Genomic DNA, 15209 nt, shown 5'->3' with positions numbered 1-15209 from the left:
GCCAGATATGTCTGGTCCACTGGTGTTTGCAGTTATAGCCTTCATGTTAAGTGTGTGAACATGCCCAGTATGACCTTTCAGTATGTTGTTGACTGACATTGGCTTCATTTCTCTGTGTATGTGAGCATGCCCAGTATGGCCGTCTGTATTGAATGTGTGGATTGTGTCCAGGTAGTTTGTGCTGCAGTGCTGACCTTTGTGTTTTACACCAACAGGTAGCATGCTGTCTCTGCAGGGTATCTATCAATCATTTGGCTTTGACTGTTACTACATTTCTGCATAGCAGGGGGGCACAGCTGACTGTTTCTACATTTCTACACAGGAGTGGGAGGCACAACTGACTGTTATTACATCACTATGTAGGATGGGGGGGCACACGTGAAACTTGTACACATTTGCTATGACTGTACTGGTATGTCAGGTACTCCATTTCATTCTGTATTGCTAACTATCATGCTGACTATAGGCATACCAGTGTCCTACAGATTGTGGCTTTGATAGCCCTACATATTATTGTCTGACTTCCTACCCTTCAGAACTTACATCCCCCTGCCTGCCCTGTTGTGGTCTGTCTGTATAGTCCTGGGGCGGAGGTTAACCATAGCCAACATTATGGGGCCATGGCACAGGCTCTGTTTGGGTTTGTCTACACCTGTCCTGCTGGCTGAGACTGTTGTTGGGTATGTGAACCATCCTGACTGGCATGTGCGGGTCATATGGACACACATGTCTTTCAGCACATTTCCTGTAGTGGGTTTTGCCACCCTGTGTAGTGCTGACTACTATGGTGATTCCAGTATGTATTACAGATGTCATGGTGCCACTATGGGTGTCTACTGTCTGCTGCCATAACATTCAGCCACCCTATTCCCTTGCATGCTTGCATCCATACCATAGCTACAGGTAACAACACATTCTACTCCATTTGGCAATTGGTAAGTTGATTGACTTACCTTGAGGGTGTGCCAGACATGCGTATGGTGCTGGAGGGCTACCTATGTTGGATGCACATAGTTCACTCCCTATACTTGGTTGAGCACAGGTAGTGTCATATTTGGCATCACTTTTACTGTATGTGTGAGTCAGAGAGATGTGTCATTCTCTGGGTCCCTACTGTGTCAGTGCATGTGCTATGCAGTGCCTCTTTGCCAAGGCCAGGGCATACAGGGCACGCCTCCTTCTGCCTACCAGGGCAGGCTCAGGTTGTTCCTCTTCTGGATCACACTGTGCCTGTGCAGGCCTTGACATTTGTGGGGGGCTGTGTGGCCCTGCCACCTGCTGTTCCTGCTACAGCTGTTTCCGCAGGATCATATTGTGTAGCATAGCACATACCATAACAATTTCGGTACATGTAGCTGGTGAATACTGCAAGGCTCCACTGGATGTGTCCAGACACCGGAACTGTGACCTGAGCATCCCAAACACATGCTCTATTATATGTCTGGCCTGTACGTGTGCCTTATTATGGCATTGTTGCTCAGGTGTGTGTGCACTTCTGATGGGTGTCATCAGCCACGGCTCCAGTGTGTACCCAGCATCCCCCACTAGGTGACCCTAGGGGATGTCCCCATTGGCAAATCTCTGGTACAGCTGCATCAGATGCCATATGTAGGAACTGTCATAGCTTCCAGGGCAGCCAGCACACACATTCATTATAATGCCCTGGGCATCACATATGACCTGGCAATTGATGGAGGGGATGCCCCTGCATTTCATGTAGGCCTTACCTTGCTCAACGGGTGATGCTTTGATGCATATGTGCGTGCAGTCTATAGCACCCACTACCCACTACCCCAGGGCATTCTGCTATTTGGTGGAAGAGATGCATATTGCTGGTCAACAACTCACAGGTGTTCAGGAAATATATGTGCTCACTGGCATGTGCTGACATGGCATCCAGGAACTGGTGGAATACTCTGCATGCTGATGCCTGAGAGATCCCCATGATATCCCTAGTTGTGCTTTGGGAGATATCTGTGGCTAGTATACCTAGGCCTACACATACCTTGGTATCCACTGGGATGGATTCCCAATTTGGTGTGTCAGGTGTGGCCGGCACAGCTCAACAATTTGCTGTAGGAGGTCTCTGTCCACCCTATAGTGCTCCACTATCTCCAGCTCATGTAGCCCCTGGTAGGTTACCCTGGGTCTGTACACTCTTCTCTGTCTCGTCACTGTGGGTTGTTTGGCAGCATTCACATCCCCACCACCCTCAGCCTCTTGCACATGTTATTCTATGTTGCCTGGTGCAGCCCTTCTCATTTTTAAGGTTTGTTTGTTAAAATGTCCCTGCTTGTATACACCAGTGGTGTAGAGTGTGGGAAAAACCAGAGGGGAAGGTGTTTGCTTAGTTTATAGTATTGTTCTGGGCTGGGCTGGTCTGCTGCCTGTGTAATTGGCTGATTCTGATACATTTCACCCGTCAGCAAGGCTAGTTCTTCTTGAATAACTTCCTACTGCTGTTTTCCCTTCCCATTGCCCCCCTGTTTAAGCCCGTGTGCGCGCCGTGCAAACAGAGTGCTCCAATGTGCACACTGCTGCTATTTCCTGGTTTAACTTCTTTTTTCTTCTTATAAAACCTGGTGCAAGGCACTCACACCCGCTTGCACTTTGTAAAGAGTGCTAGGTAGGTTTAGACACACCTCCTTGCTTAGCTGTGCTAAGCTAGGAGCAAACCCGAGCAACAGGCCTCTAATCTGCTTACAGTATGCCTGACACACACCCCCCATAATGTCATCTACCTCCTAGTCTTGCACCCAGCTATTCATAGTCTTATGCTGTTGGGACCAGCCTCACATGCTGGGGAAACCTGGGATTCACTATCCTTACTCTCATTTGCATAGGATTGCCTGCTAATGCATAGTCACATGTGTCACACTGAGCCTCCCTCCTTAGCAACCACTACTCACTGGCCAGGTTGTCTTCTGCCTGCCATTGACTTGCATGGCAGAATACTGATTTTAGTTAGAATTCTTATTTTAGGTTTATTTTCTTATTTCCCCGATCCCATTTTGCCCTATGCTTAAACAACCGAGATCGGCGAAAAAAAAAAAAAAGTTGATTTTTTTATTTTTTGTATTGTTTGCAATGTCAATGGCCTTATACTTGGCCATTGGCATGCTTCCTCAATGATATACAGCCTTTATTTGGAGCTGTCATAGCTCCGTTTTGGATTTTGCAGAAATGTACTCGATTACTAACCGAGTACATTTCTGCAGATAGCACTAGTCTTGCCCAGACTGTTGCAAGCTTCCTGGATTGCAAAATCACCTCATTTGCTAACAATTTATTCCAGCTCCAAGATCACGCTACAGTGGGGTTATGGATGAATTTCCACACCTCACTGTACCTCGATCTCCGCACAGTTTGTCGAACACACTTATGCGAATGCACTACTGCATTTACAGAAGTGTGTTTGACTTCGCAATACACTTATCATTTCGTTAACAACAACCTGACTTTTGGCATAATATGTGCTGTCAGATTGTCATTCTCAGAAATAATAGTAAACCGTTATTTTCATGTGATTTGTAGTGTTCGATATTGTGATGCAAAGTTTCAGTGTTCTGAGTTTTCGATGTTATTGGTTTTAGGGGGTCTATATTAGAAGAGTGAAAATGCTTCTAAGCGAATACAGAAACAGTGACACATATCCATCGAATCACATTTAAGTGTTTCGATGAATATGTCATAGGGCAAGGAGATGGTTGGCCAACCTCATTGAGTTGCCCTTTCCTTCCCTATAGTGTAATCTCTGAATTGGTATATTTAGTTAGGGTGTGTGTGTGTGTGGGGGGGGGTGCCCCCTCCTGTTTATGATGTTAAATTATTTTTTTTAGCAAATGGCTGTGCATTTTTTCCCTGGGGAAAAATTTGCTTACATGCCCGTTCACTATTTTTAGGTTTCACGCATTATGTGTCGACTTTTATGTAATCGCAAATATGCATTTTCATTCTTATAATATAGACCCGGGAATTAGATGTTTTGGGTTTTTGATGTTATACATACACATACACACACACACACACACACACACACACACACACACACACACACACACACACACACACACACACATTTTATAACATATTTTTACAGTTTAAATATACATTGTTAATGAATTTTTGGGTTTTATTGCTCAGATTCTATATCTTTAGGAATGCAAATAATTCATTATACATTATGGGGTGTTGCGATTGGCTGATGTTTATTGATTAATTATGCTAAATCTGATGAAGTCCATTTATTTACGTATGAAAGCCCAAAGTTGTTTTATGGAGTTCTTATTAAAGCTGCAGAATAGTTGTTTTGTGCTGTTTTTATCATTAAAACAGTGGAATAATCTAACCCGGTTTTCCTTAATTTTTTATTGTGTACTTTTTTGACGACTGAAGTTAATAATTGGATTAGTTTCTAGTATCATTCTAATGGGGTGTGATATTTGTCAACATGGAAGGAGATGGTCAACAGACCACTCTGCTTTGCCAAGGAAGGACTGCACCTCTCCTCTCTAGGCTTTAAATTTCTAGCTAAAACACTGTCCTCCTCCATTGTGCCTTTTTTTTAGGCAATGCCAGACTGAAAGCGCTTGTGACATAGCAATTCAAAACCAAGAAAATATAAAGGTGTTATTGCTCAATACACTATCTGCAGGTTCTTCTCAACCTAGAAAATGCTTACATATGTGCATTCACTGAGAAATGGTTTAAAGCCACGGAGACCGCAACAGGAGTGCAAGGCTGTAATATCTTTCACACATTTAGACCAGCTACTGCATAGACAGGCATTAAAGGTGGAGGTGTATCTATTTACATCAGAAATTAATATACCTCAAGACTGTTCATACAGGACAATGCACTTCAGTTTCTCTATGTTCAGATCACCATAGGCAAAAATCCCATACCACTTCATTGCAAGCTAGAAGTCCCCCTCTGTGACCCAGGAAACCCATAACCTGTATTTAAGCTAATTGGAAGCACTCATCATCCAATCCAATACCATAACCATGGGTGACTGCAATTACTCACTATTAACTGGGAATCATGTATGACACCAAATGTGCAAGCACAGAGATTCCTGGAATTTGTAAACAAAAAGTCCCTGGACAAGATTGTCAGTATGCCATCCAAGGCCACAAACCTACTAGATTTGGTGCTCACTGATATGGGAGAGTGCTGCAAATCCCCTAGTGTAATGTCTGCTCTCATATGGTCAGACCAAAAAACTGTCTTTTTTGAAGTATAAATAAAACCTGGAACCCCAGATAGTAATAGGATGTTCTAAGTTTAACTTCCTAGTATTAAGTGATAACCTAGCAAAATTGCAAGCTCCCATACACCCTGAGAACACTGCTGCCTACACCGAACTTTTCACAGAATCCCCATATACGCATGTTAATAGCTGCATAGAGGCAGCTGTACAAACCAGCAAGAAGTGCAGAGCTAACTCAAAAAATAAGCCATCCTGTTGGAATCAAAACATTAATAGGCTGTATAACAGAAGGAAAACAATCATGGCAAAACTTAGGAAGTGTAGCACTCAGCAGGATAAAGACACACTCATCAAACTAAACAAAGAACTCAGAGGACAAATAGTCTACCAAAGCCAAATTTCGCCTCCTGGGCGAAAGACAACCACAAGGCATTCTTTAGCTATGTTTACAACCTCAAAGGCAACACACAATTGTGTGTAGGGGTCATTGTTAATTCAACCACCTATACTGAGACAGAAGATACAGCAAACCTACTTGCAGACAAATGTAGCTCTAACTTTACCCCTCCCTCCTCCTCAGCCTCCCCTCAGGAAATATCATCAAATATAACTCCCCTACTATCACTAAAGAAGAGACCATTAATGTTCTCTTTAAGGCCAAAAACACTGCACTAATGGGGCCAAACAATATCCCAGGATGCCTTCTAAACAGCATGAAACATGGCCTATCAGGGCCTCTGGAATTGCTATTTAGCTGTCGCATCCAAACAGCCTTCAAGCCTCATGAATGAAGAACAGCAACAGTCATCCATCTGCACAACGGTGGGCCATCTACAGACCCTTGAAATTACAGACCCATTAGTCTCACTAGTCTCATATGCAAATCAATGGAAATAATTATCATGGAAATGATCAATGACATAGGAAACCTTCAAACACTGGACCCAACCTAATTTGTATTCATGAAGGGCAAGTCATGTCTTCTCAACCTAGTGGACTTCTTTGAGAAGGTCAACAAAGGAATGGATGAAGGCAAAGAAGTTCATACTGCCTACATTGACCTGGCCACAGCATTTAACACAGTACACCACTCAGGCAATGTTAATAAAGTCAAGAGGTTAGGTATAAACCCTTATGTCACCAAGTGGATAGCCAGCTGGCTCACAGATAGATCCCAGGAAGTTAGAATTTTGGAGTCCACCTCTACAAAGAGGCCAGTCACAAGCAGTCACCCTCAATGATCAGTCCTGGGACAGCTCCTTTTAGCATTTACTTCTCTGAAGTCAAGGCCAATATCAAGGACCTCTGGCTGACTAAATTTGCAGGTGATTGCAAATTAGGAGCAGTCATAGAATCCCCTACTGACAATAATGCTGTCTGGGAAGGGCTAACACAGACAAATAACTTGTGCCAGAGCCATAGACTAAACCTCAGATGCCAAGAAATGCATAATAATAACCTTAGGGAAGTTATCCACCCTGGTTCATAGGTTCATAGGTTCATACTAGGCTATCTGCCCTGGGGCAATTATAAGCCTAGCCCGATTCTGTATGGCTTACGCCACCCCTTGATTTGAGTATACTGTGCCCTTTTTAAGGTTTAGTTTACTGTGCCTCTGTCTAATAGTGACACGGGAGTAATCCCTGGGACAAACCTACGATCCCCCATCCACTTATCGAGATTCTTCTTGAAGAGATTCAGTGAGGTGCTCTGCCTCACATGAACTGGAATTCTATTCCAGAGCGAAGGGAGCCTCTGGATTATGAACCTGTCCCTCCAGCAAGTTCTATTTATTTCTGTGCTGAGGTTCAAGTCCCTCGAGCATGTGACTCTAAGGGATTTAGATTTACTGAGGTGGAGCATGTCCATTAATTCTGGATTTGACATAGCTTTGTATGTCAGGCATAGATCGCCTTGAAGTAGGCGGTATGCAACTGAGTAGAGCTGGAGTTTATTTAACAGAGCAGCATATGGCATCTGTTTGAGACCCTTGATCCTCTTGGTGAGATACTTTTGGGGTCTTTCTAATTGCTGCAGGTGTCGGGTAAGGTACATCCCAAAAGGGGCATTGTATTCTATGATGGGCCTGATAAGGGATGAATAAAGGGGCACGATTACCTCTCTTGATCTAGATGTGAAACCCTTCGTGATGAGGTGGGCTATGTAGAAGGTCTTTCTAACCACTTTGGCAATGTGGTTTTCAAAGGAGAGATTGCTATCAACTTGGGTCCCCAGGTCCCTAATAACTTTCTCTGTACTTAATGGGTTTCCACCTATGTGGTAATTTGTGAGCACATTGTTTTTGTCAAAGGGTATGACTATACATTTTTTGGCATTTAGCTTTAAACCATGGTGCTGGCACCAGTTATCTGTCTCTGTGAGACCTTTTTGAAGGATGTTTGTGTCAGCTGGAGAGTTGATTATGGTGCCCAGTTTGCAGTCGTCTGCGAACTTGGTGAGCTATAGTCCTCCCACGTTTGCCTGTACCTCGGAAAAGTGTATACCGAACAAGAGTGGTCCCAGGACAGAACCCTGTGGGATGCCACTTGTGACCGGTTTCGAGTCTGACATGGCTCCAGCAACTCTCACTCTGTGGATTCTGTCTTTGAGCCAGTTTGTGACCCATTTTGTGCCATAGGGTTTATATTTAAGCTGGATAGCTTATCTATGATGCCAGTGGGGTATTGTGTCAAATGCCTTTGCAAGGTCCAGATAGGCTGTGTGGACTACCTTCCCTTCATCTATGGCTTTGGTGACTGTTTCAAAGAAGTCAACCAGGTTCAAAAGGCAGGATCTGCCCTTGACAAAGCCAAACTGGGTAGGATCTAGTGTCTGTAGGTCCCCAATGTCTTTGTTTATGAGCTCCATGATGATCCTCTCCATAGCCTTGCAGACTAAGCTAGTCAGGCTTATGGGGCGATAGTTTCCAGGGTCCGTAGAGGCTCCACCTTTGTGGAGTGGGACCACTGTTGCTGTACGCCATTCTGTGGGCACATATCCTGTAGTGAGGCTGAGATTGTATAGTTGTTTTATTTGAGGGATTAGTTCCTCTTGTAGTTCATGTAGGACGCAACTTGGGACACCATCTGGTCCCATGGAAGCAGTGTTTTTTGCTTTGGAGAGGGCAGCCTTCACCTGAGCATCTGAGATGTTTGGGAGGCAGCCCTCTGCTGGGATAGATACTTGCTCTTTTGGGGGGGGGAGAAGTTTGCACTGAACCTGTCTGCCAGGATATTGGTGATGTCTGTGGATTCAGTGTATTTTTTGTCGTTTAGAATCAACTCAAAACAAATCTGGGAGTTGCATCCCAGGTTTCTAACATAACTGAAAAAGCCTTATGATTGTCTTTGGTGTCCTGTGCAATTTTTCTCTCGAAGCCGGCCTTGGAGGATTTTATGAGGGATCATAATTTTTTGCTAGTACTGATCAGAGATGCCTTCCCTATTAGGGATTTTGCTCTGTCATGTAGTAGCTTCCTCCTTCTATTGTACAGTTTATTTATGGCAGGGGTCCACCAGACTGGATGCCTGCCTTTGGATGATTGGGTCTTGGTTTTGTTTGGGATAGCATGATCCATGCATTCCTGGAGATGTCCGTAGAATGCATTTATATAGGATTCTGCAGTTTGGGCTGTAGTTTCCACTGGCCCTGGGGCCTTGAAGGATTCCACTTCGGTTTTGAGAAGTGAGAAGTTCGCTTTTGAGAAGTTTTTCACTGTGGTTTTCTGGGCTGGGGTGGGGTCGGGATGTGGGCATCCAGTGAAATTAATTTATGGTCTGATCTTACCAATGAGGGATATACTTCTGGTGTGGAGCATAGAGTCGCCATGTTGGTAATGATCAGGTCTAGTATGTTGTCCCCTCTTGTGGGAGTGGTGACTAGTTGTTCCATAGCATTTGAGTTTATAATTTCCAGGAATCTTTGGGCTAAGGTGCTGGGGCTTGAGTAGTGCTCCCAGTCAATGTTTGGGTAGTTGAAGTCACCCAATATAATGGTGTTCGGAGAGATCTTCATGTTCTCCAATGTTTTCAGGAAGGCCGAATGGGATTCCTGACTTTGAGAGGGTGGTCTGTAGGATGCTATAAACTGAAAAGCAGTCTTGCCCACTGTTAGTTGCACATGGATGGTCTCCGATACTTCATGCAATGCCACTGACCTGGAGGTGTGGATATCCTTGATAAATATGGAAACTCCCTCTCCTTTTGTGGTTTGGTCTGGGTTTTGAGGCCAAAAAGCATGATATGAGGTATAGCCTGGTAGTGCTGGGGTGCTCTCTGGAGCCTTGAACCAGGTTTCTGTCACTGCACAGATATCGATGTTCTCCATACTGAGGAGAGCTTTGAGTGCATGCATCTTGAGGTTAAGACTTCTGGCGTTTAACAGCATTACCCTTAGTTTCTTGTTCCTTGTGCTGTCTATGGGGGTGGGTTTGACTTTTGAGCCTTGCCTAAAAAAGGCACTATGAGGGTGGCAAGAGCCTTTGCCAATATCCGAAAGCCCAGTGGAGACAGGTGCAAGCCGTCCCTAGCGAAGCAACGTGGCTTGTCAAGCATGTCATCCCAGGCTGACAGACACTGGATCCCCTTTGAATGACACCAAAATTTTAGCCAATTGTTAAAATCGATCATTTTGTCTTTGTACTGTGGCATCATTCTAGGTGAGGGTAAGATGCTGCTCAAGGTCAGGGTCATACCAGCCTGGGCTACATGATCAGAGAGCTCTTCTATGTCTCTTTTCATGTAGTCCAGGGAGGTATGTCTCAGGTCATTCACACCAGCATGTACAATGACTGAGTCATATTTGTATTTGCTTTGGAGTGACCTGAGTGCTTGCGTTATGTGTCGGATCCTAGCACCCGACAGGCAGCTCACCGTGACCTTCTCTTTATTCAGCCTGGTGAGTGGGACGTCAGTGTGTCTGACAATAGAGTCACCTATAACAAGAGTATCAGGTGTGTTATTCAGCCTTAAGGGCTGTGGCTGCTTGGCACACTGACTTTGTGGGTTATGTGTTGTGTGTGTGTTTTGTTTTGAGGTAGCGTTTGCTTGGATGTCTGCTTTGGAGGTCTCTGTTGCTTAGGTAGATTTTTATTTAGAGCCTCCGAGTATGTTTTTGTGTATTTATGTGTTTGGTTCGCTGATGTGGTGGGACTATGTGATACTGGAATTGTGTTGTGTGAGGTTACCTCCTCCTCCTGACTGGTTACACCAGTTTTGATATGAGAGAGCTCAGCCTCCAGTTTGGCTAAATAGTTGCATCTCTCACATATATTTGAACCTGTTTGGAGGAGGAGAGGGTTGTCCGTGTACATGAGACAGTTGTAACATTGCCTAAAAATTCCCAGATTCACCAGCTGGACTGGAGAGGAAACCACTGACTGACCTTTGGACATGCTAGAGTAACAGGGAAACTGAATTTAAGATGGACCAATAGAGGACAGGGTAATCGTAGAGAGTATAAGAGTAAGTAGTGCTTATGGTTTAATAGTGCTAACTTGTAGGATTACTTAATTGGACCAGTGAAGGGCCTTAGAATGAGAATATGGTGTTTAAATTGAGAGATAGAGCAGTTCATAGGTTCATAGGTTCATACTAGGCTATCTGCCCTAGGGCATTTATAAGCCTAGCAGGAATGTGTTTGGCTTTCGCCACCCATTTTAAATTTATTTTGCTATGCCCTTTTTCGAGGTTAGTATACTGTGCCTCTGTCTAACAGTGACACAGAAGTGATACCCGGGGTAAACCTACGATCTCCCATCCACTCATCAAGATTCCTCTTGAAGAGAGTCAATGAGGGACTCTGCCTAACCTGGACTGGGATTTTATTCCAGAGTGAAGGGAGCCTCTGGGTTATGAATCTGTCCCTCCAGCATGTCCTGTTTATTTCAGTGCTGAGGTTCAAGTCTCTCGAGTGCGTAGCTCGATGGGATTTGGATTTTCTGAGGTGCAGCATGTCCATTAATTCCGGGTTGGAGATGGCTTTATACGTCAGGCACAGATCACCTCTGAACAGGCGGTATGCCACTGAGTAGAGCTGGAGTTTCTTTAACCGGGCAGCATATGGCATCTGTTTGAGCCCTTTGATCCTCTTGGTGAGGTACTTTTGGGGTCTTTCCAGTTGCTGCAGGTGTCTGGTAAGGCATCCCAAAAGGGGCATTGTACTCAATTATGGGCCTGATGAGGGATGAGTAAAGAGGCACGATGACGTCCTAATCTAGATGTGAATCCCTTCATGATTAGGTGGGCTATATAAAATGTTTTTCTAACCACTTTGGCCACGTGGTTGTCAAATGAGAGATTGCTATCAACTTGGGTCCCCAGGTCCCTAATTACTTCTTCTGTACTTAATGGATTACCACCTATGTGGTAATTTGTGGGCACTTTGATTTGCCAAAGGGGATGACTATACACTTTCTGGCATTTAGCTTGAGGCCATGGCTCTGGCACCAGTTGTCTGTTTCTATGAGGCCCTTTTGGAGGATGCTTGTGTCGACTGGAGAGTCAATTATGGCACCCAGTTTGCAGTCATCTGCGAACTTGGTCAGCCACAGTCCTTCTGTGTTGGCCTGTACCTCCGAGAAATATATACTGAACAAGAGAGGTCCCAGGACTGAGCCTTGTGGGACACCACTTGCAACTGGTTTGGAGTCTGACATGGCTCCAGCAATTCTAACCATGTGGGTTCTGTCCTTGAGCCAGTTTGCAATCCATCTAGTGACATAGGGGTTTATATTTAAGCTGGTGAGCTTATCTATAATGCCAGTGGGGTATTGTATCGAAGGCTTTTGCGAGGTCCAGGTAGGCTGTGTGGGCCACCTTCCCTCGTCAATGGCCTTGGTGACTGTTTCAAAGAAATCAACCAGGTTTAAGAGGCAGGATCTGCCCTTAACAAAGCTGAACTGGGTAGGATCCAGTGTTTGTAGGTCCCCAATATCTTTATTTATGAGGTCCATGATGATCCTTTCCATAGCTTTGCAGACCAAGCTAGTCAGGCTTATGGGGCGATAGTTTCCAGGATCCATTGAGGCACCACCTTTATGGAGAGGGACCACTGTTGCTGTACGCCACTCTTTGGGCACATATACTGTAGTAAGGCTGAGATTAAACAGTAGTTTTATGTTTGGGTTTAGCTCTTCTTGGAGTTCATGTAGGACGCAGCCCGGGACACCATCTGGTCCCATTGATGCTGTGTTTTTTGCTTTGGAGAGGGCGGCTCTTACCTGAGCATCTGAGATGTCAGGGGGGCAGCACTCTGCTGGGATAGATATTTGCTCTTTTGGTGGGGAGGGGGGGGAGAAGTTTGCACTGAATCTGTCAGCTAGGATGTTGGCAATGTCTGTGGGTTCAGTATATTTTTTGTCATTGTGGACTAATTCTGAGCATATCTGGGAAATACCACTCAGGTTCCTAACATAACTAAAGAAAGCCTTGTGATTATCCTTAGTGTCCTGTGCAATTTTCCCTAGAAGCTGGCCTTAGACAATTTTATGTGTGCCCATAGTTTTTGCTAATACTGATCAGGGATGCCTTCCCTTTTTGGGATTTTGCTGTATCATTTAGTAGCTTCCTCCTTCTATTTTATAGTTTGTTTATGGCTGGGGTCCACTAGACAGGACATCTTCCTTTGGAGGATTGGGTCTTGGTTTTATTTGGGATCGCGTGATCCATGCATTCCTGAAGGTGTCCATAGAATGCATTTATAAAGGATTCTGCGGTCTGGGCCATATTTTCCACAGGCCCGGGGCTTTGAAGGATTCCACCTCAGTTTTGAGGAGTGTGAAATTTGCTTTAGAGAAGTTTTTCACTGTGGTTTTCTGGGCAGGGGCTGGGGTCGGGATGTGAATATCCAGTGAGATTAGTTTATGGTCTGATCTTACCAGTGAGGGATGCACTTCTGGTCTGGAGCATAGAGTCCCCATGTTGGTGATGATCAGGTCCACTATGTTTTCCCCTCTTGTGGGAGTGGTAACAAGTTGTTCCATAGCATTTGAGTTTATAAATTCTAGGAACCTTTGGGCTAGGGTGTTGGAGCTAGAGTAATGCTCACAGTCTATGTTTGGGTAGTTGAAGTCGCCCAATATAATGGTGTTTGGAGAGACCTTCATATTTTCCAGTGTTCTCAGGAAGGCCGAGTGGGGTTCCTGGGTTTGGGAGGGTGGTCTGTAGCAGGCTATAAACTGGAAGGCAGTTTTATCCACTGTTAGTTGCACATGGATAGTCTCTGATGCTTCGTGCTTTGCCACCAACCTGGAGGTGTGGGTATCTTTGATGAATATCGATACTCCTCCTCCTTTGTGGTTCGGTCCAAGTTTTGGGGCCGAAAATCATGGTATGAGGTATAACCTGGTAGTGCTGGGGTGCTCTCGGGAGCCCTGAACCAGGTTTCTGTTACTGCACAGATATCGATGTTCTCCATGCTAAGGAGAGTTTTGAGTGCATGCATCTTGAGGTTTAGACTTCTGGCGTTGAGTAGCATTACTCTTAATTTCTTATCCTTGTGATACCTATGGAGGTGGGTTTGTCTTTTGAGCCTTGCCTAAAAGGCACTATGGGGTAGCAAGAGCCTTTGCCAATATCCGAAAGCCCAGGGGTGACAGGTGCAAGCCGTCCCTAGCGAAGCATCGTGGCTTGTCGAGCATATCATCCCAAGCTGACAGGCATTGGATCCCCTTTGAATGACACCAGTACTTAAGCCAATTGTTGAAATTGATCATCTTGTCTTCATATTGTGGCATCATTCTTGGTGAGGGTAAGATGCTACTCAAGGTCAGGGTCATACCGGCCTGGGCTACATGCTCAGAGAGCTCCTTTATGTCTCTTTTCATATAGTCCAGGGAGGTACGTCTCAGGTCATTCACACCAGCATGGACAATGACTGAGTCATATTTGTACTTGCCTTGGAGTGACCTGAGTGCTTGTGTTATGTGGCGGATCCTAGCGCCCGACAGGCTGCTCACCGTGACCCTCTCCTTGTTCAGCCTGGTGAGCAGGCTGTCAGTGTGCCTGATGATAGAGTCACCTTTTACAAGTGTATCAGGTGTGTTGTTTAGTCTTAAGGGCTGTGACTGTTCGGCACACTGGCTTTGTGAGATATGTGTTGCACGTGTTTTGTTTTGGGGTAGCGGCTGCTTGGGTGTCTGCTTTGGAGGTCTCTGCTGCTTCAGCAGATCTTTATTTAGAGCCTCTGAGTATGTTTTTGTGTGATTATGTGTTTGGTTTGCTGTCGTGGTAGGTCTATGTGAGACTGGAATTGTAGTGAGTGTGGTTTCCTTTACCTCCTGACTGGTTATGCCAGTACTGAGTTGAGAGAGCTTAGCCTCCATTTTGGCTATATGGTTGCATCTCTCACATGTGTTGGAATTTGTTGGGAGGAGGAGAGGGTTGTCTGTGTACATGAGGCAGTTGTAACATTACCTCAAGATTCCCAGATTCACCAGCTGGACCAGAGAGGAGATTGACAGCTGACCTTTGGACATGCTAGAATAATATTGGGAATTCCTTAATAATTGAAAACCAGGGCCAGTGGGGAGTGAGGGTGTAGTGCTTTTAATTTTTAGTGCTGACTTATATAATTGCTTTAGTGAGCAAGTGCCAGGTAACTTAAGTGCAATGTGTTACAGGTAACTTAAATGCAAAAATGACAAACAGTAACTTTCTTTCAAGTGAAACAAGGAAATAAGTACAGTAAGCAATGCAGATATCACTAGTGATCCACAGAAGCACTGAGAAGCCACGTATTAGGTGGAATTAGTGTTCCAGGGAAATAACAAGCAAACAAACAACAAGCATATAAACAAAGCTAGATTCAGCAGGCCTGGATCTAGTCTATGCTACAGCAAACAAGGTGTACCAATTTCAGTAAGATACAGTTCAAATATTCAGGCACTATAAACCTTTTATATTAAAATAATTTAAAATTATAAAGTTCTAAGGGAAAAAGTGAAGAGCAGACTTTGTGGAGCCAGGATTAGTTTAAACCCAATTAGGCGGCGCTGCCC

Source organism: Protopterus annectens, chromosome 7.part0 (assembly GCF_019279795.1).
Source record: "Protopterus annectens isolate FY-2018-M chromosome 7.part0, PAN1.0, whole genome shotgun sequence".
NCBI classification, from domain to species: domain Eukaryota; kingdom Metazoa; phylum Chordata; order Ceratodontiformes; family Protopteridae; genus Protopterus; species Protopterus annectens.
The sequence above is the reverse complement of the archived record's forward strand: the minus strand, read 5'-3'. Positions refer to the sequence as shown.